This window comes from Drosophila novamexicana, unplaced genomic scaffold (assembly GCF_003285875.2).
Source record: "Drosophila novamexicana strain 15010-1031.04,08,12 unplaced genomic scaffold, DnovRS2.1 tig00000008-arrow-pilon, whole genome shotgun sequence".
Lineage (NCBI taxonomy): Eukaryota > Metazoa > Arthropoda > Insecta > Diptera > Drosophilidae > Drosophila > Drosophila novamexicana.
In genome coordinates, this window is record NW_020824765.1 from 523,462 (window position 1) to 530,442 (window position 6,981).

The window sequence follows — 6,981 nt, forward strand, 5'->3', positions numbered from 1 at the left end:
GAATATCCAGAGTGAAAAGTGTTCAAACCAAATGTGAGCTGGCCCCATCAGCAGACAAAACAAATGCCTTATATATGCTGCACATGTATGTGCAGTAGAGCAAGTGCTACAAATAACATTCGAATCCAATGATATTAATTAGAATAAATCAGTGTAAAAATGAATTGAAAATACCAAAGTAGAAAATTTAAAGCAATTTTCAAGTTAAACAATCGCTTTGTCTGTTATGCCAATCAAATCTGTTTGGACTCAAAACTCAAAATAAAAATAACCTTTTCCAGCTTTACAGCTTTTTTTATTGCTATTAACAAATTCATGTCCAGATATGTATGGTTTATAAATAATTAGGTATTCCGGTATTCTTAGGTGACAAGAATTTAAAGAATTTCAATTTACAGCCTTAGGCAGACTCAAAAGCCGATCCACTATGTCCGTCTGTCTGTCCGTCCGACCATATGTACAAACGCGCCGACCTCAGAACTTATAAGAGCTTGAATTTTGAAATTTCGAACGTAGCTCCTCCTACTGCCTGCGCACTACGAGTGCCTTTCCGATTGAAAAGGTGCCCAATTCCAATCGATCATAAAAACCCTTTGATTGAGCAAATCTGTTAGGTTTTAAGAGCTAGCGTTAATTGGACATGTAGCTTCTATAATACTATGAACAAATAACATTTGCAATCGATACATCAATTTCTTACTCTTGGTTTGTCGTGGCACATTTAGATGATACACCCTAAGCAAATTATCTATGTTTAGGCAATGTTTTACTCAATAAATACTTTCACCAGCGCTTCATACAAACGCATCTTTTATTTATAGAAAAATGTTTACGTCTGCGAGTCTAGCGAATTAAGTTAATTAGCGCAATTGGCCCATACACGCAAAAATTAAATAAGTAACTTAATGAGCTATTGAGCTAACTGGGAATGTACATAATAAAGCATAATTATAATAAACAAAGTATTTTCAGTGGGAGCTGCGAGCACGTTAATTCTCCGAAAATTGATTTTATTTGTTCAAAAGTTTGTCGTAGTTAGGTCAAGGTCTCAATAAAGTCCTGATACAAACAAGTAAGCATGAAGGAGCATAAATTAAGTATAGCTTAGGCTATCAGGGAGGGGTGTATACAATTGGGTACATCTTGCAAGAAAATATACACGTATTTGCCAACGGTCACTCGGCATTAACCTTTACCTAATTATGTGTTTTTATGAGCCATATAAAAAGCAAGCGCGATACTCACAACAGGACAACAGTCTCGATAGTTGTGAAACGTCGTAAAAAACTTGCTAATGAATTTATGGCATTGCAGACAAACCTGATGAAGCGTCTGAAATTGTGTTGAACTTATGGATAACTCAAGGGTTGGGCTGAAGTGGGGGGTGGAGGGTCGCTTGCAAACACTTCTCACGCGCGTGGCTTGTCAGCATTTATGAGCACAAACATTTTTAAACATTTGCATATGATAAGTAGTAGGCGGCAACCCTTAAGACTAGACTTTTATGCCACTAAGACAACCCTACAATACTCTGCAACCCCACCCCCCGCATGGAGACTCGCTGCACCGTGTGTAGGCCGCAGCTGTCTAATAACAAGGGCAGCTGAGTTAAGGCCCGCGAGCGCACTAATATTTTTGCAGTTTAGCAAACACATGCACACACACACACGCACAGTTACTTATGCACCCTATTATTTATTTATGCTGGCACCCTCAATGGACCCGCCAAGGACGTCAACGGCAGCGTCGGCCCTGGCTGCCTTATCAGTGCCTGCAGTTTGTTGTTGTTGTCGCGTTGCTGTTGTTGTTGTTGTTGCTGTTGTTGCTGTTGTTGTGCAGGTTAGATTAGGTTAGGTTAGTCCGCGCTCTTGTTGTTGAGGTTATGTAGCGCGTCGCGCGTTGCAGGCGCGCGCCTAAAAACGGATTAAAAGGGATTAAGCATACGCAGCGTGTGCGCCTTCAACACATGTTTAAATTATGTTAAAATTTGTTTAAAGCAAGGGGGCGCAAGATAAACGCGGTGCGTGTGTGCGTGTGTATGCGTGTGTGTGTGTGCGTGCTCGTGTGTTGGCTTTGTTACTGATAAGGTGCTGTGCGGCCAAGGGGCGCAGGAGGGAAGGGGATGCTTTGTCGCCGCTTCTTGACTTTAATCGATGCTAATTTTCGGTTTAATTCAACGGTTTTGTTTACATGTGTTTAAAATGCCACCATGCTGTGCGTGCATGTGTGTGTGCTTGTGTGCGTATATTTGTGTGAGTGCCCTCTGGTTTCTGTGTGAATAATGTTGTTATTATCCAGCCAGATCTGTTGCCAGAATAAAAAACAACACAGAAAGGCGTTGTCAAAACAAAAGTGAAACATGAGCAACATGAGCAGGTGCGAAAATACAACGATATAGGATCTTTCCATTAGGCATGTGTGAATTTTTGAAAATTATGCGAGTGCTGAATTTGACGTAGCGTTAATAATGCGCCTTATCAGTCAAAATATAACAATGGAAGCGTTCGCTTGAATGGGCCGAGCTCGAAGTGCTATGTAATTGTAAACCCAATTTCGGCTAGGCTTATCGGCTTATAAACAGCTAAACAAATCGAATTCCATTAATTTATAACCAAATTGGCTAGATTATTAATTCTTTAAAACAAAATATTAATTTGTAAAACTATATGCAGCTTGCTGTTCAAAAGAAAAAAAAAACACAATAAATTAAGAGCAGAACATATCTAATTCGTTTAATCGCTGCAATTTAAAACGCACTTTTGCGATAAAGCAAATTAAAGACAATAAATCTATGTACTCCATTAAGTTTGCTCTCAATTTTCCCTTGGCTGACCCCTGGACACTGTGTGCTCGCATGTGTGTGTGCGTGTGTGTGTATCAGTTTCTCAGTTCACGGCTCAACATGATTTACCGAGGCTCTCAACTGTAAGCAGCAGAGTATACCCCAACTATCGAACCGAGCTGCTGCCACATATGAAAAATTACACGCATATATCACTTGAATGGCGCACAATTTGTGCAGATAGACACACCCGAAAATTCATTGAGGCGTAATAACAAAGCCAATGAACACCTTGATGACAGTTAACAAAGTCAACACAAAGGCGACAGGGCCAGAGCTGGGAGTAGCCAGGAGCAGGAGGAGCAGGAGGAGCAACAAAAACAAAGCCAATAGGCAAAACCAACGGCAACTACAAGAACAACATTGCAACAAAAACAACAAGAACAGCAGCAGCATGACAACACAAAAACAAAAAGCGAAAAGATAGCGCAAATTACAGACAAGCTTATTACGCAAAATTTCGCTTAATTAGCAGGCAGACATCAGAGACGCACAAAAGTAGGCAACAGTTGCCGACTCGGGCAGACAGGCAAAGTAAATAAGAGCTGCCTGCTGCCTGCTGCCTGGCAAAAACTACACTAACTCACACTATCTCTCTGACTCTCTCGCTCGTTCTCTCTCTCTCTCTCTCTCTCGCTCTCTCTGTCTTTTATACACACTCACGCACACACTCATGGACTTATGGCACCTTTGCCAGGCAAAGCATAATATATGAACTGACCTTAACTACTCGCCTGCACGGCAGCAGCTCCTCTAAGTAACAACAATAAATACAACAGCAGCGAATAACTAAAGCAAGCAGGAACAGTTAGCCCGAACTAGCTAATACCCTTACAAACAGTTGTGCGCTTTAATCAGCCGATACTTAGCAGAAGTTGAAGAACAGGTGAATCGCATTAAGAATTTAAAGCTAATAGCGAAATGATTTATCAATTATTTTCTTACTTAAAAGGAGAAGTTTACAGCTATTGCATTATGAGAAATTCATATGAACTGTCCGAAACCCAATTAGACTACACCGCATACATAGGTTGCAGATAGTAAAGTAATCGAATTAACTTGGCCTCAAATGTAATATGCCCGTTTTGGCCTACAGCAGAGACCTGTGGATATTCTGAAGGCAGCAACATGTGAGAGCAGCGAAAATTTACTTGGCCAAAGGAATATTAAATGCCGCGTGGGAATTCTCGCTGTTTATGACTGCAGCTGAATTTCCAACCGCACAGCGACCGAGTTGGCAGGGCAAAAGGGAAAAGAGGGGCACAGACACAGCGAGTGAAGGCCGGGCGAGGGGTGGGGGTCGCTATGCTTCAGTAATTTCACTTAAGTCATTATGAGCCATTAATAAAGCCTGCTGTGTGGACTACTGGCCACTGGCACTCCCTGCTAGCCTGCATAGGTATAATTGTACACACGACTATTGTGTCTGGGGCAAGGCGCACCACCCCATACCCCACCCCCATCCCCAATCCCGTCCCCATCCGGACAGCCTCTTCCCAGCCATTCGTTACCCATCGAAAGTCAACCACGTGGATGATGCGCCGAAATGTCTGTTACAGATGGCGATTCGAGTCAGTTTGTGAGTGTTTGCTGCCTTTAACGCACAAGTTTTTCTTTTACTATTCACACACACACAAATGCAGACACGCACACACACAAGCGTATGTATCTGTTGAGTATTCAGTTTGAATTTGCTTATTTCATGGCTTCAATTTTCAGTCCATTTTTTGTTTTGGCTATAGAAAAACATTTTTATTGCAGTCTATCATTGGCAAAAGCAAAGTCGTTACCGCATTTCGCATTTTTTTATATTCGTTTTGTTGTTGTTGTTTTTTTCTTTATTTCTTTTCAAAAAATGCGATTCAATTAATTTAAAAAACATTTTATGAGCGTACGTTCAATTATTTTGAAGTAATTATGAACGTGAATACGCGTTTCGTGAATAAGCCTTAATATTCATTTCGAATTGAATTCGTTTTTTTGTATTAATTATTTTATCTTAGATAACACTAAGCTCATTACATAGTGATATCTTTATAAAGAACATAAAAAACTCTAGAAGCTAAAACAATTTGTTTAAATGCGTTAAATTAATGTTTTATCTGATATTAATTTTTGTTGAAGAACTACTTATACATTTTGGTTATTATTTAAATATTTATTTGGTTAAAACTGAAGCGCGTCTTCTTCATTTAGACACAATGTACGTGTTGAGGAGGTCAAAAGTGCCGCGTATCTATCTCATAAATTCACACGAATGTGGATACGTTCTTGTTAGTTCTTATGAGGGTGTGTGTCGGAATTCATTAGCAAGCCAAGCAGACCCGATTAATATTCAGTTTACACTGAACTCACCCCCCATTCACATCATGATAATACATTTAATTCTTTAGTGAGTGTTGAGCTGTCGCTGACGTTGAGGGTTTTCATTTCGATTGTCATACTTGGAATAATTAAAACTGAGAAGACTTTCCCTATGACTCATATGAGCAATATGATCATATCAAAGAGATTGCCTTGCTGCAATCTATGGTCAATTGAGCGTGCAGAAATCTTTTTTATGACCAGAACTTACGGGAGCTGTATTGAGAAAATTTAAATTGAATACATGTTGTTTGGACGGTGGAGTATTGTTCTATAGGGATACAAAGTGTGTCAAACTATTTCTGAATAATTTGTTGCATTGCATTTGGAGACTTCTCGGGAATGAAAGTAATATCCTTACCTTACCCTTAAAGTATTTCCTAATGTGTTATTCACTTCCTAGTTGGCTTGTGGTCGAAAAATGTTTCAATGGTTCTGTGGATTTTCACTGGATACTAAACAGACTCATGCACAGGGTTCAGCGATCTAGATGAAGAGTTATTTACTGGCCTGGAAAAGCTGCAGCAGCTGACAAGTTTACAGCTCAAGGAGTTCCGTGAAGCTTACAAGTGGAAGGTTGCAGTCGGGTGTTTATTGACAAAAATTGCAACTTGCATTTCTCACAATTGACTCTTAAAAAAAAATAAAAATGATTCATCTACCATTAAACCTGTATATTTCCCTTGGATTTGCAGCTTGCCAAAGCAGTCCTTTAAAACTGATTTTAATTCGCGTTTCATGAGAAATATTTGTATCTTTCAAATGATACAGACTTTCTATGAAAGGTGTTTCTCTCGGGCTTGAATTAGGAGAGGTACAATCCATAATTTGTCTTTCAATAAATGTTGGTGTGTATTATTATTGTTTGCTTAAGGCACCCGAATTGACTTCACTTTCGATAGTATGGAAAACTTTTAGAATCTTTTGTGCTAAACTTGTTCTTGTTGTTGTTGTTTTCGGTGAAGTTTTTGCCATGTTTTCGGATAACGTTGCCAGCTAGACGAACGGACGGGACACTTTTACACTTTGCCACTTTTACTTTCATAACCGAAAAGTCAGTCTTCAGACATGTTGCTGCCTCTCTGCTACAGCAGCTCTGCTGAGCTCTTCGAATAGCCTGTGCGCCACTCTTATACGGTTCAGTTTGGTCGCTCGCTGCTAAAATAGTTCGAATTTATATTCAGCTATTGGAGCTGCCTGCGTAGGAGAGTTTTGTATGAGAGCGTGGCTGCACAGTTCGAAAATATTAGCAGAGTTGTGCACCTCTTCGGCGGCGGCAAGGCGCAAGCGTCGTGGCTGCTGTGCGAGAGTCGTGCCTTGGCTATACGAAGCTGTCCACGAAGCGGCTGTACTAAAAGATGAAACGAGCCTGAAATCGTTTTTAGATATAGAGATACACAGAAAAATGACAAAAATTGCCAAAAATGTTGAAAGAAATAATAAATTTGAAAGTCAATTAATAAATATATAACTTTTTAGTCAAACATTTTAAAAATTTAATTAAAACTTTTTTTGAAGTTAAAATCATATAGATGTTTGTTACAACAAGAGCTGGTTAGCCGCAACCTCTTTCTCGTCGCATGACTGGCTTAGCAATGACTCAAACCGGCAATAACTCGCCTCGCTTTCATCGTATAAGTTCGCGTTTGAGTTCGAGTTGGCTGCAGCTTCGTTCTGTGAGCCACCTGATTCCAGGTTCGAGTTCGCTTCAATCGTCTGTGAGCGGCGCTTCGAGTTGGACCTGTCGGGCTGACGTATCTACGGAGGCGGCATTT